We start from the raw sequence: 12,845 nt of genomic DNA on the forward strand, positions 1-12,845 counted from the left end.
CTATTTTAGGGAGGAATGAAGTATCCATGTGTTGGTCTACCTTCTTCTTGATTTTCTTGTGTTTTGGTGATTGTTTGTTACACAAACAAAAAAATTGACTTTTTAACAATCCCTGTGGAAGAACTTTCAATTGATGCCCTTTAACTTGTCAACCATTATTATAAGTAGGTACTGTGAAAGAAAAGTTTCCATATCTTGCTCACTGTAAAAAAGCAATCTTTTAAATCAATTACTACCATAGGCTATACCTTAGAATATATAAAAAGTAAAGGAATTCAGGCTGTTATGGAATTATTGGTTGAATTGTTCTATTCACTGCTCTTACATCTGTTAACATTATCCATTGTCCTGATTTCTTTTTCTTTTTCTTTTCTTTCTTTCTTTCTTTCTTTCTTTCTTTCTTTCTTTTCTTTTCTTTTCTTTTCTTTTCTTTTTTTTGTGTGTAAACTCTTCTATATGCTGAGCCTTCCGTTGCTCTTGTACCAGATGCTCAATGCCTGTAATCTTTTCTTCGTTAAGAGCAACTGATCTACCAACACAGGCTGTTCAGTCAAATTTTATAAGTGTAGGGACATTGGTATTAGGCTGTTCAGTCAACTTTTATAAGTGTAGGGCCATTGGTATTTCAGTAGTACCCTCTCCGTTGTAAATTTGGAAACTCAACCCCTGTGATGTACTCTGGAAATTGGCACAGCCTGAGGTTGTTTTTGATGACATATAGCAATACCTTCCCAAGCAGAATTACCATTTCACTCCTTATTTTATCATTGCTTGTCTCTGGGATTGCAAGAATACTAATCTGAGTATCCCATTGTTGTAAAAGACCTCTTTTCCATAAATTTATGAGTATGTCAGTCATATAAGATCCTAATTTATATATTTGACCTTCCATTCCCACACATTTAACCCATCACACACTCTGTTTTATCTGAGACAGCATTCCAATTCCTAGAAACTTTATATAAACCTTTTGAAGTGGCCATTATGAATTCCAAGATGTTTTTGCAGTGATAGTTACAGCAACTCCTGTATCCATCAAGCTATTTCAATGCCATTTACTTGCAATTTTAATTTTGACCTGATCATTAACAAATGTTTGACAGAACACACAATTTTCCAGTACTGGCAAACACTCCTGTTCTTTCTATGGGAGCAGCTTTACATTTGTTGTCAGTAAACAGTTGCAGCTGAGTAATACTACCACATGTGTTAAATTTCTTTGCTCTCTGTACATGGGCCCTAATTTTAATTTCCTCTTTTAAATATTCATCTACAATGTTTGGATGCACACTGAAACCTTAAAAATTCAGTCCACTCCTTCCCAAGATCATCATCCCAAAGTAAAATAATCTCCAGTAGATATTTTATAACATTAAGTTTTGGGGAATAGGATAAGATGTTTATATATGCCCAAGTCTAAAGCAGCTCTGCCTGCCGGGGCATGCATTAGATCTGTAATATTTAGTTGAGGTCTTTCAGTCTGAGTGTTTCTTACTAGCTAATAAGAGGTAAACAGTTCAAACCTATTTCTTCAGAGCCTCAAGCCAGGCCCCCATTTCATTTCCTGACTGTAGAAGATTTCTTGGGATATCTCTCTTGGACCTACACTCACTGGTCCAATTGCAAACATATCACATCTCTTGCACACCCCTGGAAATGTAGGTCTTCTTTCTGGTTTATTTATAGAAAAAGCAATGCCCTTGGAGATGCTGAATCCAACCTTTTCATAATTAACCTACTGGGTATTTAGATATTTGAGACTTTTAGTGGATCGGTCACAGTTTTATTTACAAATGGCCATATTTACTGCAACTGAAGCACAGGGAATTTGGATCTCTAGCTATAGCTTGACCTATGATATTAGGAGTGTACATGTTAGAACCACTATCAGTCATATCACTTATCGATTTATCTGAGTGCTGCCTTTTCCTTTAATGCCCTAAACATTTTTTTTCATATTCAGTATTCACATTTTCACTCACCAAGATCTCTATCAACAACTGTCTTGTGTCAGACCTTTGTTCACAGCTGAGACTAAAATTTGTAGAAAAAATAGTAATGGCTTCTCCAGAGCCCTATATAATCATTTTAATAGAGGTGGACCTTTTCCTGTGCCCCTCAACTTTGCCCCAAGCTCTTAAAGCTGTTAGACAATATTGTTCAGTAATGAAATTGTCAAATAAATCTGTTCTTGTATATCAGAGTACCACCCTTCACTCAGCATCTGGTCTTTGACTACATTCCTGCTCCACTGTTAAATATTTGCAGTTTCCTCCCTCTGCCATGTTGACCATTGCAATTAAGGACTGGCATTTAATACAGCTGTCAACAATTTCTTCCAATCTTGGGAAATAATTCTATTTTAGTATCCAAGTTATTTAGAGTTTTTTTCACATAAGGCAAATGCATTTTGCATGAAACCATGACCTCTTTAAACTGCGTTAGATCTATTATTTCTATAGGATGCCATCCTAGCTCATCCTGATCTTGTTCCCCATCTATTAGTAGGCATATGTTGTACAACTACTGGGAAAGCTAATGATACAATTGGTTCAAGATTAAGCCTTTCTTTCAAAATGGACTGCTTCACCCACCCCCATCAGTCTTTCTCTGACCCAAAAGTCTCATGGCACAGTTGCTTTCCTTCTTTCCTCTTGTGAGAAATTGACATTCTCTTGCTTGGTGACCTGGACTGGGCCCTTTTGGTCTTTACTTCCTGGCAGGCCTCACTTCCCAAGTGCTTTTACTTCCACTGTAATTTTCCAATTGCACAGCCAACTCTGCAAACCTTTCAGAAATGAGAAAGCAAACACTTGTTTTTCCATTTCCGTTATGTTTTGTGCCACAGGTCCCTGTTTCCACCCACAATTTTTCTACTGCTCAGCTGTTCTTCCAAACTTTTTTGAAATAGAATAGAGGATGCAGAAAAATAAATAATAGAAACTCCCCTGTGGTAGCAAAGCAGACAATATTCCAGTAGTAGCAACCACAATAAAATTTTGAGTAGCGTTTTGAAAGCAAATATCCATTTCTTCATTCCCTATTGTTTCCTCTATGTCTATGATAATTAAAGTCAAATTTCCCATTCTGCGTAGCACCATGTTGGGTGCCACTAGTACCTGGGCTTTGGCTACGTTCTGGGTACTTTTTTCTTTCACCCTACTCCACCACTTTTCTTTCTTTTTTTTTTAAAGTTTTTTTATTAGATATTTTCTTTTTATTTCTAGTAAATTTTTTTATTTATTATTATTTTCTTTATTTACATTTCAAATGCTATCCTGAAAGTTCCCTATACCCCCCTGCCCCTGCTCCCCTACCCATCCATTCCCACTACTTGGCCCTGGCCTTCCCCTGTGCTGGGTCATATAACATTTACAAGACCAAGGGGCCTCTCTTCCCAATGATGGCCGATTAGGCCATCTTCTGCTACATATGCAGCTAGAGACACGAGCTCAGGGGGTACTGGTTAGTTCATATTATTGTTGCACCTACAGGGTTGCAGCCCACTACAGCTCTTTACTCCACCACTTTTCTTCCACCTATTCAACCCCCTAACATTAGATAGGCTAGAAAATGGATAAAAGGAAAGGGGGCAGTGTTATCACTAGACTACTTTCTGCTGGTTAGGGGCTTTGAATTCCTTGAAGCAAGCAAATTTGATCATCACTATCAGGATTTCTAATTTCTTCTTGTTTTTTTTTTTGCACATGATTACTTAACAATCCACAAGCAACATTAACCAAACAACAACCCAACCCACTGCTCAGGATCCTAGCATTTATATACCTCCTGAAATGTCTCCAGAATTCCAAACATCATATAATCAAAAGAAACTATCTGCTGCTGGAGAAATCATATCCCTGCTAGAGCACAAGGTAAATCATACTCAGTTGTAGTAAACAATTTGAAGCAGCTCCATATCCATACCTCACATAAAAAGAAAACACAGTCTTATAATAATTCTGTGCTTTCTAAAGAAACCAAAATTCTCTCTGTAGGCTAGAAAGATTGTAAATGCCAGAGGACCAGGATTTCTTCTCTTCTATGAGATTGTGCTTTCTATATATGATGGGGAAATCTTTAAAAACATGACCAACTAAATAAAATGTGCACAATTACACCACAAGTTGACATGTCAATGTAAATGGGAGAAATCTCACAGGACCCTGCAACAGGTTAAGGATTACAAGCAATTAATAGATGCTGTGAGATGGATAATCAGTGTTATCCAATTACTATGTCTCTGATAGATTATCCAGTCCTAAGCAGCCAGCCCTATACATGCAACACTAAATGAGTTACAAGTATGCATAAATATGTATACATATACATATATAAGGAAGAAGTTATGAATTTGAGATGCATTGGAAGGGCAGAAAGTAGGAGTTCGAGGAGAAGAAATATATGTGCAAATTATGCTAATAGAGTTATTATATTTAAAATTTTTCCCCAAATTTTAATTAAAACACACACCTGTTAGCTTTTAATGTACCTTATGACTCTAGGTTATCCTTTGATTGGAGAAAAGGTAAAACTTCACAGATTTTTCATTTAGATTATATTTAGTAAATACCCTCACTTGATCAGATAAAGAGTTCAAAGCACATAGAAGTGAAAAGAGTACTGTTGGCATATATTTTTTCCAATCTGCTGTAATAAGCGTTTAACCTCCCCTCTACCCCACCACCCACTAGAGGTAGTAAAAACAAAAGTTATTAGAACATGGGGGAAGTAGACTTGTTTAGAAATAATTCTTTGGAGGCATGTCCAATCTTTGTTAGGATAACAGCAGTTCAGTCCAGTAGCAAGCACCAAATATGAATCAGTAGCTACAGCCCTAGTTCTCTCAGCATATACTACACATGAACCAGCAGTGAAGTCCAGTTCTCTCAACAGTTACCATACATGGACCAGCAAGGCCAGTTCAGTCCATAAGAAACTGCAAGCCTAGCCAACCGATCCTCTGAAGTGGCACAAGGTCACACGAACCTACCTCATTGGAAGTTCTTTTGTTAGTTTCTCTCTATGAGTTACTATAACCTCAGCAATGCAATGTAAGGTGAACCAATGTACAAATGTAGTTAGCAAATGGCAGGGTGGAGCAAAGTAAATCAATACTTGAGCTCCCACTGTCTGTGGGTCATATTTATATTCCTTCTGAACTTCATGCATCCTTTCTCATGTTTGCTATAGTAAAATATCCTTTTACCTGTGTCTGCCTCAGGAAAATATTCCTTCATGTATCTGCTTTTGCGAAACATCCTTTCGCCTGTGTGCCCCAGCAAAACATCATTTGATATACCTGACTTTCCAAAGAAACCAGAAGTTTTCACCTTAGAATATTTTTGTTTTAAAGTAATATTTTTAATATTCCTTCATGGAAGCCAGAAGCCAAAACAGGATCTGGGTACATTTCATGACCACATCTGAATGTCCATCACTGTGTCATTTTTCTTGCTGACTAGGTTTATGGAACTGTGGACCATTGGTAGGGGTGATAAAGAGTATCAGACTTTTCCCTCACCTCTAACACTACTGCTCTCCCACTGGATATTGTGAGTATATACGGCTAATTCTTCTGCTGCCTTTGGCTTCTGCTGACCTAGAGGCTGAGGACCTCAGCTGGGCTTCCCTGGAGGAACGTTATAGCATTATAATTTCATGTGCCTATTACATCCCTGTCTACCCTGAAAGGCTCTAAACTATAAGCGTGACTTCATCTGAACTGATGGCATGGTGAAACTTAAGTGCATCTATGCTACTGCCGTTCATCCAGCTGTTGGTATCTCTAACATGTAATTGAGACAAGACTTTGTGGTCGGGATAGAGGATCTGTGTGAGGACATAAGTAGAGCTTAAAAGCTCTGATTCCAAGGACTGGTAGAATGTTGGTTTCATGAGTGCCTTCTTATATTCACAGGGAGTGGGATAGTTTACTAGGGTTTCAAGGAAGGAAGTCCTTTCAGGTGACAGAAGCAATCACCTGCTTTTATATCTGCCATTCTCTGTGAAGAAGTGAGGTAGATGATGATGAAGCAGGAGACTAATGAGGAGCAGCTGGTGCAGAACAATCATGTGTTGGTGAAGTGGGAAAAGCCCATGCCAATTCTGGGGTGATATCGCCCTACCCGTGCCTTTCTATGTCCTTACCTCTTCTTCAGCTGTTGGCAGGGCAGAGTAATCCAAACCATCTCCTGACGTTGTTTCTATTGTCCCATCACTGTGTCTATTATTGCTTAGACTTTTACAGTTGAACACTCATAGATTACAAAACGGAAGTGTGCACAACACAAAATCTTATCAATTAAAGTAAAATTTTCTATAAATCATGTGTGAGTTATTTGTAATATAACAACACCAACTTTATGGAAGGCCACGAATTCAAGCAGTGCTACCTCACTAAAATTTCAACACAATAAGTTCATTCTCACAGGCTCAAACCCAGGTGCTGCATTGGCACCCAGACTACTTCCTCCATTGTAAACATGGTAGCTCTAGATTTGGAGAATAGCCAGTCCAGAGACAAGATCCACACAAGCTTTATGGGTGTGGGGTGTAATGAACATTCCTAAGGAGGGAGGATAAGGTCTTGCTCTATACCTTTAGTCTGATCTCTCATGATGATTCACTGGGTCCCCCTAAAAAGAAGATGTAGAGATATAATTATTTTGGAAGGCATTCATGAGCTGGGCAGGTAGTGGAGACCATCTAGGGTTCTGTGCATGTTGAGGCCTACTTACTCATTAGTCATGAATATCCAAACTGGCATACTTTAACACATTTTTCCCATGGAGACAAAAAAGTTTTAAGTGGAATTGCTCATCTTTCTGCCTGAAGATAAGTTTGATTTTAATATTTTTCTTCAATACTTTTCCACCTATCATTGGCTTTATGTGACTGTGCACCTAGGCTCCTCCTGTACTCACTTTCTGGAGGCAATAGTGAAGTTCAGTCTCTAAAGTGTTAGCCTATGGATAGCAGTGCTCACCTGTCCCCAACCCTTAGTCACAATGTAGTGAAACCCATCAATGCATTTCTTACTTGGCTTCCTCTGGACTAAACTCAAGGCCTCTTTGAGCATCCCAAGAGCCATTTCCCCTGCGACAACTCATTTTCTATCCATTAGTACCCGTGTCACATCCTCTGGGATTCATCACAGATCCTGATCCGGAAGCACATATAAAATGTTTCAGTACAGCCACTTCGGTGTTCTCTTCCAGAAACAACTGATTTCTTACCCCCTGGTGACATCTCTTTCACCTCTGCTAGACCTAGACCTCTGAAGGGAGAAACAATGGCCTTGTATCTGCCATTGTTGACAACATTGTCTCTTCCCAGGATGTTCACCGTCTCATAAGAGTTGAAACAAACTCAAACCCATGTGTTACATTCTTCCTGCTGTTTCCCTGCATGTGTAAAGTCTCCCCTGTCTTCCATGACCAACTGTTTTCATTGGGAGGGGATATCACAATGAGGAAGAAGCCCTGTACAATAAATCCTGAGAAAATTTTATAGTACTAAGTGCCTACATCAAAAAATTGGGAATATCACATTTTAATGATTCACACAAAGGTCTTAGAAAGACATAAACAAGCAACACCCATAATAGACATTATATTATAATAGAAAAAATAATAAAAGTCAGGGATGAAATGGAATTGAAAAGGGGGATAATGAGGAACTGGTTCTTTGAAAAGTGCAGCAAGACCAGCAATACCTTAGCCAAATTAACCAAAAGTTAGAGAAATAGAACCAAATAAGAAAAATTATAAATGATGAAGGAAATCAGACATTCAAAAGCACATCTCCTTGTATTTGAATGTTACATCTTTCTAACACCTGGCTCTGGGGTAGCATAATCTCTCACTGATGGACTACTCAGTGGTTCCTGATCCCTCCCTTTGTTTCCAGCCTGACCTAGAAACTAATGGAGGAACCTTTGCCCACCTGATGGATTTCTCTCTATCATCAGGCATATTGACTCTCTAGTAACTTGATGTTACTCCTGAGAGCAATGGGAAAATAAGACAGCTGGATGTTTGCACAGTCAAGGACTACAGCTATTGTCTGTTTTTCTTTGTTACCAGCAGACAATAGAATTGCAACAACCTACATCATGTGAGTTGTGTCTGCTTATATAATGAAAATAAAATAAGTAATAATACTAACATTGCTTAGGGAAATAATTAACATGTTCCCAAATGTGCCAAGGAACACAGAGTTACAGGAGCCTTTGCTTTCAATAATACTGCTGTTGTTTTCCAACAGAACAAATAATTTTTTTTCTGAAGAGACTGCCTGACTTTTATTTATACCTAATCATGGAGAGACAAAAGCAATATTATAAAATAATTTGTGGTGTGAATGTTGCCATTGTACTTACTGTAGAAAATGACCTATACCCCACACTTCAAGTGTGGCTTTGAGGAATCTACTCATGGTGAAGATGGAAAAATAGCTCAGTAGCTAACAGCACTGGCTGTTCTTCCAGAGCACCTGGGTTCAATTGCTATCTCCCACATGGAGAACCACAATTGTCTGTAACTGGAGTCCCATGTGACTCGCTGCCTTCTCTGACACCTAGAGTCACAAGGCATGCCTGTGGTGCACAGACATGCAAGCAAAATACGCACACATGTATACTAAATTAGTATAATTTTAAAGACCCTATGAGTAAGCTATGGACTGTCAGAAAATTGTTCAAAGATATATTACTCACTATGAGACAAAATTTTAGGAAAACCCTGTGAATGAAGCATTTGAGTCACCTAGCTAAAAGCTGTGGTTTTCCTCTAGATGTGGGAGCAGAGTAATGAAATGGGGAAGTGTTGGGGGGCATTGGGAGTAGTGTTGGAAACTGAAGCAAAGTTGGTAAGCTCTGAAGAAATTGAGGAATATAGGAATTTCTTCAATAAGTTTATATAATGCTGATACTTATCTCCAGGGGTCATAAAAATCAACATTTACTTAATTTTATTTATTTATTTATTTATTTATTTATTTATTTAATTCACTTTATATCCCGATCACTGTCCCTCCTCCTTCTAGTCCCTCCTTACAAAGCCCCTGTCCCCATCTTCCCTCCCCATCTCCTCTAAGAGGATAGAGTCCCCACCCCAGGTATTCCTCAAGCACATCAGGTCTCTTCAGGACTAGATGCATCCTCTTTCCAATGAGGCCAGACAAGGCAGCTCAGTTAAAGGAACTGGATCCACAAACAGACAACAGCTTTAGGGACAGCTCCTGCTCCAGTTGTTGGGGGAGCTACATGAAAACCGAGCTGTGCATCTGCTGTATATGTCCAGTGAGCCTAGATCCAGACCATGTATGTTTTTTGGTTGGTGGTTCAGTATCTGAGAACCCCCAAGGATCCAGATTAGTTGGCTCTCTTCTTCCTGTGGAGGTCCTATCCTCCCCCCCCAAACACACACACACACACACACACACACACACACACACACACACACACAACCCCAGGGCTCTCAATCTTTTATCCAACTCTTCCATAAGACTCCTCAAGCTCTGTCCAATGTTTGGCTGTGGGTGTGTGCATCTGATTGAGTTAGCTGCTGGGTAGAGCCTCTCACAGGAGGAACCTTGTCTACAAACCTAACAGCGTATCATTGATAGTATCAGGGAGTGATGTTTACCCACAAGATGGGTCTCAAGTTGGGCCAGTTATTGGCTGGCTATTCTGTCAGTCTCTGCTCCATCTTTGTCCCTGCATTCCCTGTAAATAGAACAAAATGAGTCAAAAGTTTTGTGGGTAGATTGGTGTCATTATCTCTCCACTGGGGTTCCTGTCTGGCTACAGGAGGTGGCCACTTCAGGTTCCATATCTACTACCCTTAGTGCCTCTTGAGCTTCAGAGGTAAGAGTCTTTGGTGACCTAGGCTCAGAATCACCACTAAGTACATAAAGCAGAGGCCTAATTTGGGAAGTGGGTAATTTCAAATGGGGTCTGACCAATTAATATCTCCTAACAGTCTGAAAACCATTTAAGGTCTGTAACTTGTCTATACTGATCTGCAAAGGCTGAGGTGTGGCAAAGTCACTCTCTCTCCTTCTTTATAAATAAGAATATGGGGGTTGAATCAGTATTTTTCTGGAGCCACCTCAAGTCCAAATTTATTAAGTGCTATAATGAGATGTTGGAAAACCTCTTGTAAGGTTCTCTTGTAAGACACAATCTTCCATCCATCCAAATAATGTGGCAAGGAACTGTTCTTGAAATCTTTTCTAATTTGAAGCAGGGCCATATCCACAAGTTTTTGACATAAAATTAGACTATTGTTCATCCTTCCAAGGAGAATTTATTTTATTGGTAACTGACATGGGGTCTAGAAAATTAGGCAAATGTAGGGTAAAGGCAAATACCTATCTACCTTTGGGTGACAGTGGAGTAGTAAAAAGAGTCCTTAAAGATCAATAGCAATAATATTATCATCTTTGGGAATTGCTGCAGGAGAAGGAAGGCCTGGTTATAAGGTTCCCACGTCCTGCATAGTACCATTAATTTTTGTTAGCTCGTAATAATCTCCATTTTCCAGACTTTTTCTTTATTACAAAAATAGACTTATTCTTGAGACTATTTGAAAACTCAGTGTAACCTGCCTTAAGTTGTTCCTCTACCAGTTGAGAGGTTGCCTGCAGTTTTTCTTGTGTAAGGGGCCATAATCAGCAGTAGCTCCCCAAAATCCTATTGCTCTCAGAGGAGGTTTAAATTTAACCTTTGGTGTCTCTGTTTGTTATCTCTCCCTAAAGGAGGCCAATCTGGATTATGCTGTCGAACTACCTCTTCCTCTAAAGGCATCTCCAGGATCCAGAGGTTCACCCTGTCCCTCATCATCATCCACAGTTTCTCCTTTGAGAAGGTAGAGTTTAGAGAGAGACATGGAAGGATGAAACAGACACCCTCAAAGAATTGGTAAGGATCTCTTTTGGCAACTCTGTATAAAATTCAGGAACCTCCTTAGTAGAAGTCATAGAGCTGTGAACCAGACCCCACAATGCAAAAGCAGTAATATTCCCAGGTTCTGAGTACCAAGCCTCATTTTCAATTCCCACTCTTCCCCAAAAATCTAAATCAAAAGCTCCCTCAGTAGGAAAACAAGGACAAATTTTCAGAACAAATTATAAAAACTCTAAAACTTGAATAGCAGAAACGTTAAGACCTTTAAATTTGGCTATGTGTTTTATGATATCTACATAGTGCATTGTTTCCTATGATTCATACTGTCCTATCAGTACTTCTCAAGTTCTTATATAATTCCCTTTAATTTATACTGTCCTATTCTGGAGGACAGGGCACAAGACTTCTCAAGTTCTTGATTCTATACCTCTCCCTCAAATCAGGGGTCCTCCTAGTGAGTCTGAAGCACCCTTATGCAGAATCCTATCCATCACAGTCCCAATATTTACCTACCATCTTCAAGTCTCTAGTTGGGCACTAGTCTGCTGGACACCAGCTTCAGCTTCAAGGTTCCGGTCGGTCCTGAGACAGGGAAGGAGCATCAGCGAAAGTGAATACATTGACCACCTGTTGACTTTCAAGCAAGTGACCCTGAATAGTTCAAGTCATCCTTATTTATACAGTCACAACCCTGCTCATTTGATTATTAAAAGAAACTGTAACCTCAGCATCTTTTTAAAAGCTCCATCATTACAAAAAGCCCCTAATAGCTTTCCTTCAACTCTCCCTTCTCCCACTAGGTCAATTATCCCCTAACCTTATTTTGCACTGTAGTGCACAACTTCAGCAAGTCAAAACTAAAGGCATGTCCTATAGTCATGAGTACATACCCAGCTGGTGGCAAATGCAGTTACACAGTTATGCAAGGTGAAAGACAAATTAAACATTGGTGGGTATAAACCCTGTCATCAAATAGCTCCCTCCTGTCTCAATACAATTTTACTTGCATACAGACGTGATCATTGTACCAAGCAACCTTTCCAGACATGTACCTATTAATTCCTGATATCATCTTTCTAAGAACTATTTTCAAGTCTCTATTGATCAGACATAGCCTCCCCCATTTTAAGTCTCTGTTGATTAGATATAGTTTCCTCATTTTAAGTCTCTGTTGATCCACATAGCTTCCTCAGAACAGTTATGCAAGTAGTATCCTATCACTCTCTACAACTGCCACAGGCTTACACAGCATGACGGTAGCTGTTCTCTAGGAAAATGACGATGTGCCCCAAAATACCCATGATTAATGGTCACACCAATAAAGGCAAGGAGAGGACAGTTTTATCCCTGGAAAGCATATTGAGAAAAACGTAGACTCATCCTCAGGGCTTTTAGCCTGTGTGCTCCCTGCCTTGCCCATGACTGAGAAAGCAACACTAAATATCACTATGAGTATGGACAGCATAGTGAAAGCAAGCTTGTAGCACACACAATCTAGGTAATAAGCACAGAAGCCACCAAATTTACAAGTCCTTGCCAAGTGGGAAAAGGTTTCCTTGGGCCTTGCCACAGTAGAATCCCAGGGGTCTCCATGGGCTTTGCCACAGTAGAGTTCCATCAGTGAATCACTAGTATGCTGTACCCTGCAGATGATTCATGGCTACCACCACATGGCCTTTATTCTCTGATCATAATTTATATACCTATATACATATGTGTATACATGTATATGTACACACACACATACATATTACTGGGACTATTGATGCTGGTTAGCTGGAGCTAAGAAATTAGCGGTGATTAAGAAGAGACCAGCATCACTGAGGTGACATCTTCTGGGAAGTGTTTTCTGGAAGCACAGAGGCCTTGTTCCAGAGATAGCCAAGGTTGTACCTTGTGCTGTGACTGGACTTGGTAATGTGTAAGAGTTACT

The sequence above is a fragment of the Mus pahari genome, chromosome 19 (assembly GCF_900095145.1).
Source record: "Mus pahari chromosome 19, PAHARI_EIJ_v1.1, whole genome shotgun sequence".
NCBI lineage: Eukaryota > Metazoa > Chordata > Mammalia > Rodentia > Muridae > Mus > Mus pahari.